Source organism: Rhinopithecus roxellana, chromosome 5 (genome assembly GCF_007565055.1).
Source record: "Rhinopithecus roxellana isolate Shanxi Qingling chromosome 5, ASM756505v1, whole genome shotgun sequence".
NCBI lineage: Eukaryota > Metazoa > Chordata > Mammalia > Primates > Cercopithecidae > Rhinopithecus > Rhinopithecus roxellana.
This window is the reverse complement of record NC_044553.1, coordinates 68809459-68827627: the sequence shown is the minus strand read 5'-3', so window position 1 is coordinate 68827627 and position 18169 is coordinate 68809459. Positions and strand designations below refer to the sequence as shown.

At 42.7% G+C, this 18169-nt stretch overlaps 1 protein-coding gene across 4 annotated transcripts in view; it reads right to left on the bottom strand.

Annotated features, from left to right (window-relative positions):
* The window catches only part of LOC115897719 (chromobox protein homolog 3-like), a 685812-nt gene extending 669314 nt beyond the window's left edge, over positions 1-16498 (bottom strand). For all 4 annotated transcript variants that reach the window (XR_004057498.1, XR_004057500.1, XR_004057499.1 and 1 more), the window contains exon 1: positions 16314-16498. The gene's annotated coding sequence lies outside the window, so the exon portion shown is untranslated. The remainder of the gene's footprint in view (positions 1-16313) is intronic.
* Between the last annotated feature and the right edge of the window lie 1671 nt (positions 16499-18169).

The window sequence follows — 18169 nt, the reverse complement described above, 5'->3', positions numbered from 1 at the left end:
ATAAAGAGCAGAGATGCTGCTAAATATCCTACAATGCACGAGACATCCCCCTGCCACAAAGAATTGTTCAATCCAGCGTATCAGTACTGCTGAGGCTAAAGAATCCTGTTCTGCAGGCTTCTCTCCACTCCTTTGTGGTTTTTTTTTCTTTTTCAATTGACTCTTTAATAGATGATGTGCAATGCCCTATACCTAGACATGGTTTATGTGTTCAAACCCTAGGACATCCTCCTTGACCGCCTTCTCCACCTGGAAGCCTTAGACTTCTTTAGCTGTCTGACCCCTGCCTTTACTTTAAAGCCCGTCTTCTCCTTGAAAGCTTCCTGGATGGATGTGCTCCTTGCTCTTTCTAAATTTACAGAATGCTTTGCTATTCCTCTCTTATGACAGTTATCACCATTATCTGAAATTATGCACCATAGGCTCTAAGAAAGTAAAACTCTTGTTTGTTCAAGGCTATATGGCCAGTACCTTAGAAGAGTGGAATATAGCAAGTGCTAACGAATAGTTGTTGATCAAATGAGGGTTTATCTATGCTGTAAACTCACCACTCTCCTATCCAAGTTCTCTAGAACTGGAAACATCTTTAGCTCTTCTCTGAATCTTGTATCACTTCTGCCTAGAAGGTGCTTAATGAACACTGCTTATATGTCTAAATATTTAAATGAACACACATAGAGTATAGAAATACTATAATAATTAAATAAATATGTAAATACAAAAATAAATATATTACATATTAAATAAATACACAAATAAGGCTTGGCCTGTAGAAATTCAAGTCCTGGGCAACAGTTCACCCATCTCAATTTTCAATTACTTCTAAGAATCATGTCACAAGTATGTTCCAATGTCTGACAGTTCCTCATTTTTAAAAAGAACGCCAAAATGAGCATTTAAATGTTAATTGCTCATCTGGAGAGCACATGAAACAGAAAACACGCAAAGACAGGATGTGTTGCTAGTTTTGCCTGAGTAGAAACAAATACATTGCCCTGAAACACTGATTTCAGCTTCTAGTGACACATCACAAACCTGTTGCAACACAAAGTGCAGGCTAAACATGACCAAATTATAATGACAGTATTTAAGAATAGAGAGAGTTGACTGGGAGACAACGGTAAACTTGGGGCCCTAGTGGAAATTCAACTTTGCAGCTAATTTTTATCTAATGTGCTGCAGTTTGTCAACATTTTCTTGTATCCTATATTCAGTGAAGATGGGGAAGAGCCCCAATCCTCGGGAATAAGTCTATATATTTTAGGATAGCATTTCACAGTCCCTCATCTTTTTTACCAGACACACTGATTCCTTCCCTTTTATCTTTTCTCATAGGTTTTATTTTCTACTTTATTTTCGTCCTTCCATATAATCCCTAATATTTTCACCAATTGTATACATAAACAAACAGCATTTTAATTAGCACTCACCTTGCTAAACCCATTACATGCATTACCTCATTTAATTCTTAGGAGAGCCCTAAAAGACTGGTATGATTATCCCATTTTCACATTAGGAAATTGAGGCTTGGAAAATTTAAGGAACTTGCCCCATGTCACACAGCTTAAATGACTCAGAGGTTTTGCAAGTTGCGAGTGGCCTCTGTGACAATTTTAAAACGTCTTTGAATGCATCAGGCTTCTAGTAAATATTGATTGGGCACCAGTAATGACTCAGGCTTTGTGATGGCTTTGGAGAGAAAGTGGAAAGCAATAAGGTATGTGGTCCTTCCTCTCCGGAAGCTGACGGCTACTGGACAAGGTAGATGTTAATCAAATTCTCATAATGACCATAAATGTACAAACTGTTTCTTGACGCACAAGAAACAGAGGCTCTGAAAATATTAGGAAACGCTTTGGGGTGGTTGGGAATTAATGATTAATGCAGAATCGGGGGCACAGAAGATGGGAAACATCTCAAAGAATGAGCAGCGCCTGCAGAGGCCATGGCAGGAAGGAGCGTGGCACAGTCAACAAAAACAGAGGGACCTCGAGAGGGAGAACAGTGCAGGATGAGGGCAGATGGGGCCAGATTGAGTTGGGTTCCCTAGACACAGACTCTGAGACAAGGATTGGGTTCAAGTATAGTTTAATTAGCAGATGATTTCAGAGAACTCAGTGAGGCAGGAGGAAAGTGAGAGAAGAGAGGAGGACAGTAACAGTGGATTTCCACCTGAGCAACTGGGCCTCAATCCCGCTAGGACTTCTGAGATCCCATGTAAAACATACTTCAGAGTTGTCTCACTGAGGGACAAGAAAGGTGGGCCACTCATCCCCAAGCCCCAGGCTCAGGGGTGCTCCTGGAGACCTCAGTGTGTCTCCTGGGAGAGAGCATGCCAGGGCAGGAGCTCTCTGCATGTGGGGGAACTGCCACATACTTCGTGAGGCTGGAGCATGGTCAGCCTGTGCTACAGGCCTTAGGCAACTCCACCCTAAGAGTGATGGGGAGCTATGCAGCAACCCTACCTGGGGTGAGGCTGTATTCTGATCAGATATAGGTTTGGAACATTGCAATGTGGACAACAGATTGGAGGGAGGGGAGGGCGGATGTCAAGAGGCAGCTAGAAGTTAGCACAGGCAAGACCAGCTGCATAATGTGTAAAGACCAGTACAAAGCAAAATGAAAGGCCCCTTGTTCACAAAGCAGGAAAAAAGTGCTTTTAAAGGTAGGAAAACATTACGTTTATTCCTTTCTCCTGTGCTAATGGATCGTGTTGTTTTTAAATTGCTACTTAGTATCATGCTCTCTTGGGCACAGGAATACTCCTGGAGTGAGTGCAGATTCTCGCTGGCACCCAGGAGGGAGTACCACCCTGTGACAAGGCCCAACTGCTCCAGGGTCAGCCACCAGCTTGAAGTCCCATGCCCCAGCTGGAAGTGGGGAAGTTGAGCCCGGTGTCTCCCCTTCCCGTGGGCCTGCCTCCCCAACACACAGGAGAGGGGAACTCACAAAGAACTGTAACCTCCACATTAGGACGTATATCTGGGATATGCAAGAAGCACACCCTGCTGAGTCATCTGCCAAATGTGCCATGGCATTGCCAGTCCCTGGCAGGGATGGTCATCACCATGTTCTGCCCCAAGAACCCACACCCAACCCCAACCCTCCTCACACCTGTGGCCAGGTACCTGTCAGAGGCAGGAGGCGGCAGCAGCCATGGAGGTGGGCAAGAAGAGCTTAGATGTAGCCTGGGGCACCAGGAACCAGGGAGTGGGTAGCCAAGAACCCTTAAGGGAAGTGGAGAGGCAGCAGGAGATGGAACAGTATATGAGCCAAGGTACATGGTCCCATCACCCTCCTCTTACAAAATATAAATTCAGAGATAAAATTGGCATTAAGCAGTGCAAGACAGCTCATGCAGAGCATAAGACCCCAAGTGGAGGGTCCTTTGCAGTAAGGATCCTTGTACAACTGCACTGGTCACATGCTTATCACGTTGGTCATGGGTCCAGGACAGAGAGGATAGTAACTTGGTCTAGTGTCTAAGATATGAAGAAATAAACCAACTTGAAAAATGTTTTGGAGCTAAAACAACTTCATATCATGGATTTGATAAGAATGGGTATGATGGAGCAAGATGGGGAAATACGGAAGGATGCCTGTGAGTGCATGGAGGCATGCTGCCAGGTGTCCCTTCAAGAAAGAGCTTGCATTCGGTTGCAAGAAGTGCAGTTAGCTGATAAGCTCCAGCCACTAGCACCTTCAGGATCTGCTTCAGCTTTTGTGCTGAAGCTACACTTTCCCTAGGCAGCTCTTAGCCAATGACTGCACACAGCAGAGATATTAGGGCCCATTCCTTTCTATCTAAAGCGGGACTCCTGTAATCGTTTCCTCTGGAGCTCCATTTTGGGTTTCCCTAGACTTTGTCAGATCTGCGTTATAGTTTGAGACTCCTGATTATTAGTCCTACTTCCTCCCCTTTTCCTTCCACAGGTATGATATTCACATGGGTCTCTGAAGACATCCCCTGACCAATCTGGTGTTCTTCCCCTTTTATAGGCATATACCTCCACTACATAAACCTCTAACTCCATCTCAGCATTTTCTTCCCAGGGAATCCAGCTGACACAGTGTCAAAGACATGTCCGAGTTATCTGTTTGGTGCATCTGCATGGACTCACTGGGGATACTAAGAAACAGCAGGTTTATTGTGCCTCAATTATATCACCTAGCATCTTCTTTGCAAAGCACTATGCTTGCTTCATTGGAAAATGTAGATTAAGATCACTGTTCCTCAAGAAGGCTATAGTCTTGTTGGGAAGATAAGGCTCAAGACAAATGAACAGATGGCTTTTCCAAAGACCTGAAGAGAATTCTTGGCAAGAGATAAAAACCTCCAGATGTTGAGGCAGACCACACCTCAAAGATGACATAGCAAGTTTTCTCTGCCAACCTAGATATAACTTCTAGATTCTGTGTGTGTGTGTGTCTGTGCATGTGTCTGATGAATTTGTGTAACTTCTCAACTCTGTGAAATGTTAATATTTCATAAACTACCAATAAACCTACCTTGACTTCCAGAAGACTCTAAAACAGCCCTAACATTATGTCCAAGAGGTTGCTAAATCTGTATTTTCTTTTTTTTTTTTTTTTTTTTTGAGACGGAGTCTCGCTCTGTAGCCCGGGCTACAGTGCAGTGGCCGGATCTCAGCTCACTGCAAGCTCCGCCTCCCGGGTTTAGGCCATTCTCCTGCCTCAGCCTCCGGAGTAGCTGGGACTACAGGCGCCCGCCACCTCGCCCGGCTAGTTTTTTGTATTTTTTTAGTAGAGACGGGGTTTCACCGTGTTAGCCAGGATGGTCTCGATCTCCTGACCTCGTGATCCACCCGTCTCGGCCTCCCAAAGTGCTGGTATTACAGGCTTGAGCCACCGCGCCCGGCTTAAATCTGTATTTTCAATAGGTCCCCAGAGAGTGGGTATGAGTTGGGCTTTGGTGTGGGCCTGCAAAACAGGGCTAGCTATCTTCCCTAAAGGCCCAAATGCCCTACTCCACCAAGCCTGGCTGGGCTAATTTGGAAAGTTACTCATGAGGACTTGCCTGTGTGATCCAAGGATGACATCAAAGGATTGATGCTCCATCTGTCAGCTCTCACTTTTATCTATTTGCTCTTTATTTAAAACAGCCATTTATAAACAGAGGCTTATGGAATTAATAAACTCCAAAAAAGATGATCATTCACTATATCTCTGCCAGGTGTTACAATAGAACAAAGAGAAGTGTTGAATCAAATGCCAAGCTTCGTAATACTTAAGTCGGAAAGCAGAGTTTTCCTGGAATGACCCCCACTTTGGACAGAACCCCTACTGCACACTCATCCTATCACTGGCAATTCAGCAACAATGCATTTTCCATCTCGTGGAGAGCCAGAATACTGCTGGAGAAGTGGGATGTGCACTCAGCCTTTCTGCACGTGGGGACCCGATCCAACCATCCGCACGTGACCACAGGTTCTCTGAGGAGTCATTCTGCATTGGCATTGAAACATTTCAAACATTTCAGATCATGGGCGCTTCTTGGCAATGGTCCTTAGTAGTCAAAATAGGCAGATTAAAGAACTAGATAGCAGCCAATTGCCTTGCAGATTTTGTAGAAACTACTCATAACAAAAGTGTTGGAGGGAAGAAATTTTTACTTCTCTCCCCGGTGAATTGAGGGAGGTTCAGGAAGAAGCAAAGCTGCCTGTCCCTGGGTCTTCACTCATCACTTGTGTTTCCATCTGACAAATGAAGGCAAGTAGAGCAGACATGAAGGAGGGGTGCATGGGGTGGATGGATCCATGCCTAGAGAAATCTGAACCACAGGTGGACTAAAATGGACATATTGTCAGAAGGCTGTGAACCATGATCACACACAGAATTCCAGGGAATCTAAATCTGTAAGATTGTATCTTTTTTCCTTCTTTGGCATGGGGTTGGAGTGTGCATTTATTTTATTTTTTATTTTATTTATACTTTTTATTTTATTTTTCCATAAGTTATTGGGGTACAGGTGATATTTGGTTACGTAAGTTGCTTAGTGGTGATTGGTAATACTTTGGTGCACCCATCACCTGAACAGTATACACAGCACCCCATTTGTAGTCTTTTATCCTTCGCCCCCTCCTACCCTTTTCCCCAAATCCCCAAAGTCCATTGTATCATTTTTATGCCTTTGCATCCTCATAGCTTGGCTCCCATGTATGTATCAGTGAGAACATACGATGCTTGGTTTTCCATTCCTGAGTTACTTCACTTAGAATAATAGTCTCCAGTCTCACCCAGGTCACTGCAAATGCTGTTAATTCATTCCTTTTTATGGCTGTGTAGTATACCATTGTATGTATGTGTGTGTATATATATACATATATATACACACACATAAATGTCACAACTATTCATATACACATATATGTGTGTGTGTTTCTGTGTATATATACACACACACACACACACACACACATACCACAGTTTCTTTACTCATTGATTGATGGGCATTTGTTCCATGATTTTGCAATTGTTAACTGTGCTACTATAAACGTGTATGCAAGTATCTTTTTCAAATAATGACTTCTTTTCTGGGTAGATTACAGTAATGGGATTGTTAGATCAAATGGTAGTTTTACTTTTCATTCTTTAAGGAATCTCCACACCATTTTTCATAGTGGCTGTACTAGTTTACACTCCCACCAGCAGTGTAGAAGTGTTCCCTTATGACCACATCCACGCCAACATCTACGGTTTTTTTTTAATTTTTTGATTATAGCCATTCTTGAAGGAGTAAAGTAGTATCACATTGTGGTTTTGATTTGCATTTCCCTGATCATTAGTGATGCTGAGCTTGTTTTTCATGTTTGTTGGCCATTTGTAAATCTTCTTTTGAGAATTGTCTATTTATGTCCTTTGCCCACTTGCCGATAGGATTTTTTTTCACTGATTTGTGTTTGTTGTAGATTCTGATTATTAGTCCTTTGTCAGATGTATAGATTGTGAAGATTTTCTCCCACTTTATGGGTTGTCTGTTGACTCTGCTGACTGTTCCTTTTGCTGTGTAAAAGCTCTTAGTTCAGTTAGGTCCCAGTTATTGATCTTTGTTTTTATTGCATTTGCTTTTGTGTTCTTGGTCATGAAATCCTCACCTAAGTCAATGTCTAGAAGGGGTTTTCCAATGTTATCTTCTAGAATTTTTATAGTTTCAAGTCACAGGTTTAAGTCCTTAATCCATCTTGAGTTGATTTTTCTATAAGGTAAGAGATGGGTTGTATCATTTTAAATCTCATTAGACTTTTTTCTCCAAGCTTGACAAAAGGAAACAGGCATGTGGATACAAAGTCTCTGCCTTGCTGTTTCTACCTTGCTGTGGTAGGTTAGTCTGATTCATGCAGGCATGACAGGCCCAATCAGATGCTGCGTATACAAATTCTACAGCTGAAAGAGGACAGCCCTGAGAATTCCAAAACTCCTTTTGCTAAGTAACAGCAAGGGCAAATCATGCTGTGTAAGCCCCCAGATCCTCTCCCAACACTAGGCCTGCATTCATAGACTTAGCCCTTTTCCATGAGACACAAGAGGAAAAGAATCAAGTCATTTGCTAGATGATTCTAAAAGTCACCACAGCTATTCATAGGAAATCATCATGCCAAGAGGTGTAGGCAGATACTCACATGAGGGGAGGTGAAGTATTGAGTGGGGAGATGGCGTACTCAATAGTTCAGCTAAAAAACACCATCATGATCATCAACCCCATGCCTTCCTTTTAGAGATGAATATATTGAACCCCAAAGATGTGATGGGACCTGCCCAACGTCAGTGGCAGGGCCCCTGCCAGGGCCTAGGTGTGCTAATCCGAGTCCTGCTGTTTCCATTCCTGGTGCTGATGGTCCTGTGAAAGCTGCTGATGGACTCTGACAGGAGACACGGTAGGAATGGCTGCTTTAAGGACCACATCACAGAGTCCCTGGGCCCCTCTGTCCTTATTTTCATCGCCCTCCATGACTAGTGTCAAAGAATTCTTCTTTGGAAATCGCTTTCTAATACCAAACTCAGGGGCATCCTGGACAAAAAGCCAACTCAGTGCACTATGGCAACACATAGCAGGAGAAGAGGAGAAACACTTACCTGTTAAGACATGCAATGCCTAGCAGTGACAGCAGAAGAGAACTGAAAAAAGAGTTTCTTTCTTCAGTTCAGCAAATATTTACCAAATGCCAAAATGCCCAAAGTGGTGCACTAGGCACTGTGTGTGGGGGATGGGATGCGCTGGGGAGACATCACCAATGAATTCATAAGGCTCTCATCCTCAGGGAACTCACTGTCTGATAGAGGGGCACAGACATTCTCTCTAGTGACTAGGACAATCATGGCGTGGAAGGTACTCAAATTGAATCAAAAAAGACCAAAGCAACCCAGAGCTGACTTTTACGTCTTACACCAGCCAGCCCACAAGAGGAAGTGAATTCCAAACACAAAGATATGTATAAATCGTATGGCATGGGAATTGCTGGTGTTCTAGCTTTGTTTTCCCTGACTGTTTGGCATAGAATTGGGTTTCTTTGAGTTTGTTCAGTCCTGACTGTAAATAGCATCTGTCAACCACATGCCTTTTAGGATCATCAGTGACAGACCTCTAGCATCAGGCTAGAGTGCATGTGGCTGTGGCAGCATCTTCCAGTCCTCTGGGCTCCACCTCTCTGCTCTGCCCATTCTGTCGCTCTCTATGGCTGGTGCCAAATGGTTCCCGTCGCTTGGCAACAGGCAGCCTGCAGAGATCTGGGTTTCATGTGTGAGGCTGAACTAGGGACCACCCTGAATCATCTAGGGAGAGAACACAAGCAGGGAGGGACTGCCCGTCACCCCAGCTTTCCTGTGGTTAACCAAACCCCTAGCTGTGTTTCAGCAACTAGCAACACCGCTGCATTTGTCATCACAGCTGCACACGTGCCGCCGCCTTTGACAAAGACACGGAATCTGCAGTGTACTTTCTGGGAAATGCTGTCTGAAGGTCCTGCACCACTGACACTTGCCCTCCAACTCAAATTGTGTAAGAAGTATCAGGCATTTTAGAAGCTCATGCAGAGACTCTGGGCTTTCTCATAAGCAAACACAAGCAGAAAATCTACCTGCTCAGGCTCTCTTCTAAGTCAGGGATGCCAGAATTCCAACCAATTTCTGCTTTGGCCAAAGAGTATCTCAACTGCATGCTGGCAAGAGCCTCAGCACAGCTACCCATCTTCATTTTCAAAACTTAGGTGCATCAGCTCAGAAGAACAGGGTCCTGGAGACCCAGGAGAGAAAAGACAGATCCTCTGAATGTCAGAATAGGACCTCCTTTTTCCCTGTCCTTGTGCTGTCAGCCTGACTCTCTGAGCCCTAGCTCCAAGAGCAGCCCTGGGGTTGTAGAGGTGCAGGGCTTCTAGATAAGAAGCCAGAACAGGCAGTAGTCCCCTCTGTGTCATCTGTCATTACAGAATGTCCTAACCTAGCGCCTCTAGGGGTGCAGCCCAGCAGAGCCAGCAACAGCCCGAGACTGCTGCCTCTTTCTGAGCCACTCATGGTTTCAAGGTGTCCCAGATTTTAAGAGGCTGAATTTTCTTTATGCTTCCTGAGTGCTTCTATCTCTCCACTTTAACATTGACATATGCATTTACTGCAGTAATATTATTTATTCAACAAATATTTATTCATATCTACCATGTTCTGGGCACTAGAACAATGCCTGGAACTGTTGCTGGAACTGTTACAGTGCCTTGAACGTACTACTTTGAATATTATTTATTCAACAAATATTATATAACTCCTAGGGCTTACATTCTAATGGGGTGCACACAATAAACAAATAATAAATGATAGTAAAATAAAACAAATAATCACATATGAAGAGGTCCTCTGTGCAGGATGTGAGGACCAACAACGTTTGAGCACCAGCTCTGACATACAGTGTGTAGAACCCTTATTCGCTCATGCAGTCCTCAGAGAAATCCTCTTATGAGGTACTATTAAGCTTCTCTTGACAAATAGGAAAATTGAAGTTCAGACTACACACCATAAAAATGGTAGAATGCAATTTTGAACCTGGGTCTGACCCTAAGATCCATTATCATTCCACTTCACCATCTCTCCCCCTGCAGTAAGAAGTCAAGAGACAAGGAGAAGGAAGGCCAGGACTTTCAGCCTTCCAACCTAATGCAAGAGTGTCCTCTGAGCCTCGACTGCTCAGCTGGAGCACATGTTTTTAAACATTCAGGAGGGCTCCCAGTTGAGAAAGATGTTGTAGGATGTTAGGTCTCGGCACAAGGAACCCAAACCTTCAGGGGCTCTCCTCTACATTATGCTCCCATTTTTCTCCCGAAATATGGATCTCCACCCACCCTAGACACAGAACTGGAGAGTAAGTTCCAGTCTCATCCCTTTGCAGATCTTAGGGGTACCTATCAAATTCCCAGCCACTGGGTGAAAATCAGGAGCTTCTTTATAGGACCTGAGTTGCCCTCCTAGAGGATCCTAGAGGGGGAAAAAAAAAAAATCTTGTCCTTCTAATACTGCTGTCTTCCAAAATATGTGAGGATGCCATGGTGCATCATAGCAGACACCCTGCATTGGCTGGGTTATTATTTATCCTAGAAGCTTGGGTTCTTAGAGCCCTGGCTTATTTAAGCAACAAAGTCCCTCACAGCCCACAGGTGAGGAAGTGAGTGTAACAAAGAGATCATTGGACCTAAAATCAAAACACCTGTCAAATCCCAGTTCTGCCACTTACTAGTTATATGATCCTGAGCCAGAGACTTAATTTCTTTGAGCCTCAAATTCCTTTCTGTAAAATAAACAGCTGTGTGACTTACCTTACAAGGATCATTGTAAAACAAAAGAAGACCTACCTACGATTCTGTGTTGAAAGAACTCAGTACATAATCATGTATTTTAAAAATTAGATGTGGCTTTAATTTTTAAAATTTTCTCATTAAATTTGACAGCAAAATATGTTACTTAGCTACTAATTTAAACCTTGCTTATGTCTCTTATTTCCGGGAAGAAACAAAAAACACCAGCAAGGTTATCCCACTGCTGATTCCTAAGGGGAGGCCCCTTAAGGGCACATAAGATGACAACTTGTCCACCGTGGACAACAGCCACCCAGAGATGCCAGGGAAGAATAGACGGAACTCTCCTCTTTAATGTCCAACTTTCCACATAATTTGTAATCTGTCGTTTAAACTCTCAATCCTCATGGTGATATCATAGGCTCAACTTTCCAACATACTGAGGTTGAAAGAGTCAAAAAAAAAAAAAAAAAAAAAAAAAGAACAATCAGGAAAGTTGGCTTTCTTTAATAATCTCCATTCCAGACATTTTATTCCACTTGAAAGGGATAATATTTACCCCCCAAAACCTAAAGGGTGACTGTTTTGAGCACGAGGTGTGGGGAATAGAGATTAGTGTGAGAGGGAGGAAAGTGTTAAAATAGAAAGAGGCAGAGAGGAAATGAAATAACCTTCCTACCCTTTATCCTTGAGTGCTTTCAAGAGCCTGTCTGGGACCAGCAACCCCAGGAAACACCAAGGCTGTTTCTTGCCTTCACCTTTGGGCTGTTTTTTATTGCCGTTCATTAAGAAAATCTTTTCCATCAGCCTTATCATCCTTTTCTTGGCTCTTGGTCAGGTTGAGTCAGACCTGGAACATTTACTTTCACAAAGACTAACCAGTCTTTTGTCTAGACACAGATGTCTTCCACCAAAGCTTGCTGATCAGGGTCATGGAAGAGGCTGGTAAACACGTAGACCCTTTTGTGTGACTGAACACTGTGGGCAGAGGAATGAGGATAGGGGAAATGAAAATGGGGAGAGCTAGGAATATGTTGACAGCATATGAAGGTGGGCAACTGAAAGCACTGTGAACTCTCTTTGTTTGAAAAGTGTAAGAGGACTAGTTTGTAGTATCCCTAAAAAGGTTTGCAAATCAAGAGTGGAACTGGGTTTCAATGGCCCCAGGACCTTTGCTTGTCCTGTTGCCTCTGCCTGGACCACTTTCTGTCCTTCCTCTCTACTTCCTCTTCCCGGGCCAACTTTGATTCCCTCTCTAAGTCTTTTGCTAACAGCCACTTCCTCAGGAAAGCTTTCCCCAACCCCTGCGGCTAGGGCAGGTTGGCCCCATTATCCACTCTCATCACACCCTGCACTTTGCCAGGGCAGCTCTCATCAGTGCTATAATTAAATGATGATGTGTGCACAGCTATTTGGACAATGACTACCCATATTCATTAGTCGTTGGGCATTTTATAAATTATCTTATAATTGAGCTAATTGTAATCTTTAAGCAGTAATATTACACAACAAAAATAATGTGTATAATTATTATTAAACTAATAATGTCTCTCTGGCTAGATATTAAACTCCTTGAGGTCAGGGACTGCTTGGACCTGTATGTAATTGAGTGCCCAGTGCCTGATACTGTGCCTAACACATAGGTGGAGGTCAAAATATATGCTGAATAAATCAATGCATGATTTTGTCCATAAGGGCAATAAAGGGAAAAATGTAAGGGGAAAAGCATCCAGAGAATAGTTCCCACTGGTTTAGGCTGGACAAGCAATGTACCAATGTCTCAGTTGCCCCAGAGTCCCTAGTATGGAGTTATTCCCTACATCATTCACCATCCTGAGCACACAGACCCTCTGAAGTCTTATTCCATTGTTGCCTTTAAGAGCAAAGAAAATAGAAACCTGGAAGCCAGCTCCCTGGATGTACTATATATCTTTTGAAACCAAAAAGTAGTCTTTGGTCATTTCAGAGAAATTTTAAATTCATGTTAATTTGAAAAAGAACTCATTGTTTAAGAAAAATATTTTGGCCAGGCACAGTGGCTCATGCCTATAATTCCAGCACTTTGGGAGGCCAAGGCATGAGGATCATTTGAGACCGGGGTGCAACACTAGCCTGGGCAACATAGTGAGACCCCCATTTCTACAAAAAAGAAAAAGAAAATTATCTAGACATGGTGGTACATGCCTGAGGATTGCTTGAGCCCAGGAGGTTGAGGCTGCAGTGAGTTGAGGACAACAAACATCTCATTCCTCATTCTAAAACCACAGGGACACTTTACTACAAAAGTATGATTGCACCACTGCACTCCAGCCTGGGCCACAGGAAAAAGAAAAAGAAAAGAAAAAAGAATATTTTCAAGTAGTGAATTAGACTATGTTTTGGAAGTCTGATTCATCCTTCATGTAGTGTCTGTTATGTTGCGTTAGCCATCTTTTCATGAAGTTCCATCACTAAATAAATGAAATTGAGTATGTCTCTGCATAGGTTTGGTCCTTCAGAGGTATTGTGGATTCTACAAAAGTAGAGACAGTCTCATGCCTATCTTTTGTAAATCCAGGACACCATGGTGTCTTGGGCACAGAATAATCACTGATGAGATGAATAGGTGCACCAAGTCAAGAGGTCCTTGAAAGATCTCCCATTAAACCTGTGGTATCCCCCCATTAGTCTACCTCACAAAGCATGATTCTTAGGGGAAAGTTTCACAAAATGACTCTCAGGGTCTCCCTCTCTGTAGACTCCTAACTTATTGCAGCCTGGTTTCTCCTGGCCTTCATCCCATGATGTGTACCAGCTCAGTGTGTCTCCTTCCTGCTATCTCCTGCTCAGCCCTCTCCCAGTCCTCCCTCTATCTTTTTGATCTTCAAAGGAGTCACACAAGGAGCACATCCCCCTCCAGGCAGTATTCTCTGCCAGTCTTTTCAGATGACTGTATTTTCCTGGTCACAAAATGTCCCCAGTGTCCAACATCCATACTCAAGAAGTAAGCATCTACATAAAGAAAGTCATTTCATGTGTACATTTCCATTAATAGATTGTCAGGATCAGCACTCCAGGGACCTTTTACAAGCTCAGTGGAAGTATTTGATAGCTTCCTACATTAAAGGATACTTTTTTAAAAGTCTGTTAATTTAGTCAACATTCTTAGCCTATACATCAATGTCAAAGCAATGGGACAGCCAAGATCCTTGAGCACTGGTGGCCTTAATGTGCTGCTAGTGTGATGGTGATGTTCTTAAAATTGTAATATGTCTTCATTCAATGGTAGCTTGATTTCTTTTGAATGAGCTTATTTAAGACCTGGGTCTGTGGTCTGCACTGTTAATTTTGCTTTCATATATAAAAAGAAAGCTGAGACAGCACAGGCCAGTGTCTATAATCATTTGAAGTTATAGTCCAAAGGTCAAGAATTATGGAAGGAATTTCAAAGAAAATCCATAAATTCAGGCAAATAGAGGCCAGATACAATGAATAAAGTTCTCTCAGAGTACCACTGTTGCTTTTTTGAGCAAACATAAGTACACTTACCTCAGAAAACTGGCTTCTTGTGAATTAAGCTAGCAAGTCATCGGCCACTCAACACAGTGGCGGATGACTTGCTAGCTACAACACTGTGCTCTGAAAGACTGAGAACGAAGATGAAAAAAAAGCATGCCACCCTGTTAATAGTGTATGGTAAGAGGAGCTGTCAGCATTGCAGCATTAGGAAGAGGGATTAGTCTTTCCATTATTCAACACAACTCATCTTTTTCATGCCAACAATATGTTCAGTACTGTGGAAAACACCCAAAGAGTCTGTCCTCAAGTATGATCATGTTGAATGTTTAAAGGGAACTGGCAAATTTCCTAAAACCTGGCCTCTTGCCTCTAGAGGACATTGTGTGTGGTATCGTTTCTCACACCCTACAAGTAAGGAAGGTCAAAAAAGAACAGGTGGGCCTCTTACATAGCTGACCTTTGAGGTCCATTCTGTGGGCATCACCTTATCATCAGGAGTAGGTACTGTCCTTCACTCTTGTTCTGTGTCCAGCAGCCAGGCACCACCCAGCTAAACCCGACCACATGCTCAGTTTCTCCATCAGCTCAGTCTCCCAACTGATTCCTAGCATGAATGAATGTACAGATGAAAGGCCTAAAGAGCCTGGTGCATGAGAGATCTCAGCAAAGGTGAATTTGCCTTCCCTGCCTTCAGTACTTCCAGGAGGCAGTCTCTCTGCCCTCCCTCAGTTGGACATGCAGCCTCAGATGCTGAGTCTTGACTTCCCTTCCTCAGGGGAGCTGCTATAGAGTGATAAGCTAGCTTGCCTTTCTTCTGCATCCCACACAAGCAGAGGAGCCAATAGACAGGCATGGAGGAAGTTGGGGAAGAGCAGGAAACATCACTTGTGCACTTTCATCAGACACTGGCATAGCCATTTTGTAGATATTAAAGCATTTAATCTTCAGAAGGATCAGAAGCCAGGGTGTTTTGCACATGAAGAGACTGAGATTTAGAGAAATCAAATAAGATTTTAAAGTTCACACAGCCAGAATGTAAGGGAGGATTTTAGCCTAAGACTTTCTGATTTCAAGGTCTTTGTTTTCACCCATGAAATTTCCTGAGAAAATAATACTAAGGCTCAGAAGACTTCTAACCTGGCTTCCAAACTCAAGAGACCTGGAAAAGAACCCAATTGGAAGAACACGATGGTTGTTGATTCAAAATTTCTCCCAGGCATTCTGACTGGCCACCAACATGTCACCACAAACTTCGAGGCTCCAGAAACTAATTTGAAATTCCAAAAGAAAACATTGCCTTAAAAATACGCTAGTGACACAAAGACAAAATAAAAATAAATCTCTTTTTCTGTGCATATTTTAAGTAAAGCCTCTTTTCCTTTAGCACTGAGTGTGTATGCCTGTGTGTGTATGAGAAGGAGAATGAGAGCAAGAGAGAGAGTTGAGAGGGACTTTAAAGTGTCAACATTCTTGGTAGTGTTGGGAACCCAAACACAACAGTCTTAGGTCAGTGCCTGAGAACCAGTAAGGCAAACCAACTAGACAATAACCATAAACATGGTCCCTTTTAAAATTGATGTTGCTCGTGTCTCTGGGAGAATAGAAAACATAAAGTCAAACAAAAACTATGGCTTGGCAACACTTCCAACTTTCAAGAGGGTTAAACAAACAAGAGTTTGGGTCAGAGAAAGCAATGTTCGTTTTCAGAGACTTGGGATCAGCAAGACACATTTTGAAATATTTCGACAGAGCTCGGGAAGGACTGGAAGCTTCCAAATAAAGTAGTAAAAGATCATTTACCTTGCCCCAGTTAATTCTGTAGGAACAGAAACATTAAAAAAAAAATTCTTCTTTATTGGTTAACAAAAAAGCCAACTATCAGAGGTAAGTAGCTAGAGTTTTGAAGTAAGAGTCTTGTGCCTCTGCTCAAAAGATGCCACTGATTAGCCTCCCGTGTCGATAGGGCGGGTCCCTGCTGAGTGGGCTGACACCCCAAGATCAGATCAGAGAGCATCGTCTTACCAGGGCCTGAGACTCAGGGCCACAGAGGGGCCGTTGAGAAGCTGTCCAAAGGCAACTTATGTTCCCTCGTGGACTTGGCAAGCTCCAAAGGTCACATCTCAGCTTGACCTAAGACTACAGCTTCCTCCATGAACTTTAATTCCCCTTTCCTTGACTCCCTCCCACCACAGACTGCAAACAGCCCAGTTCAGTCTCCCACATCAAAGAATTCCTTTTATTAAAGCAGCAAGGCTATTCCTTTGGGTCCCTCTACCATATATGGCTTAGGAGAGGAAAGGCGGGAAGGAAAGTGCCTCGAATATTTGCTGTGTTAACTTTCAAAGGGCACCCTGTTTGCAGAGGGGTTATCTTGTGTTCACACACTTTGTTTTCCCTGGGCCTGAAACAGGAGTTTGATGAAGTGAGCCTGGATCCCTTTGACTACCACAGAGATGCTTTTCTGAGGGCACCTGTGACAAAATTAATTTTTTTAAAAAAAATCATGTGCTTCCAGGTCACATCTGAAAGAAAGAGGACACCTGGAAAAGTCTTAACTGTTTTGGATGGAATGAGGGACCAAAGTTGCATATGTTCTTTTTAGCTACTGATAAATAACAGCAGAGGAAACCACCAGGGTTATTCTGCATTGGGATGCTGATCTATGCAAACAAGATTCCAAACCAAAAACAGGAGCCTCCTTTCTCTAAGGAAGCTCTTGGATTTCCCATTCTTTTTCCTCTCCAGTCTATATGGCATGAGCACATAGAAAGTATTCAATGAAGACTTGTTGAATTTAAAGGAATTAAAATCAAAGCATGGGCACAGGTTTCCAAGAGGAAAATAAACATCTCATTCTTCATTCCAAAACCACAGGGACACTTTACTACAAAAGTACCTCAGAAGCACGTACATAAATCCTCCATTACATGGCATGGTTCTCTGTTTTGCTAAATTTTTCATGGGTGTGCCTCTTTCCTGTCAGGATTTCCTACATATAAAAGAAAGCACAAAAATTCCCAATCATCTCTAGTTCTTCCCTTGTGGGGAAAAGGGCCTAGAAATAATCCTTGATTTCCCACTTTGGAAGGCGTATACTAAAATTTTGACTATGAAAGCAAAGAAAACACACACAAATCACTGAACCCTTTTCTATCCTCAGTATCTTCTGGTTGACTCTTGGAAGTCACATTAAAGATAAAAAACATCTAGATCTGAAAATTCATGTTTGTTGTCTTCAGTCAATCTACTTTCCTCCAAAATATTTCCAAAACATCTAGGAGCCTAGACTCCTGACCCAAGTTTCTGCCTTTCCCTTGCTGGTTTATCAACGAGTGTTTATATCGTGCCGTCAGTGTGAGGAGTTGGGCTGTCAGAGACAGCTCTTCTAATTTGCAAATAGTAAGACAGTTGCTGTCCAAGCAAAGAGCCAAACAAAATGCTCACATATTTTAAAAAAGATTATTGATGTAATTGTCAAAATACTTCTGACTCAAGACAAGCAGAGTATTTTTTTCAAAACCATTTAAATTACCTTGTATACAACTTCCTTAAAAAGTGAATAATTTAAAAGGGCCCTAAATCAGGGGTCAGCAAACTACGGTCCACAGGCCAAATCCAGTCTGCTACCTGTTTTTGTAAACAAAGTTTCACTAGGATATAGTCTATGACGGCTTTCACTCTACAATGGCAGAACTGAATATTTGCAACAGAGACTATACTGCCCATACAAGGCCTAAAGCATTGACTAGCTGGCTGTTGAGTTTCCCAACCCCTGCCCTAAATTATTTCACAGGCTTATTTTCAAACAAGTGGTCTCTAATTGTTTATCTCTACCTAATATATCTCATGCCAGGAAAGTATCCAAAATCGCAACTTCT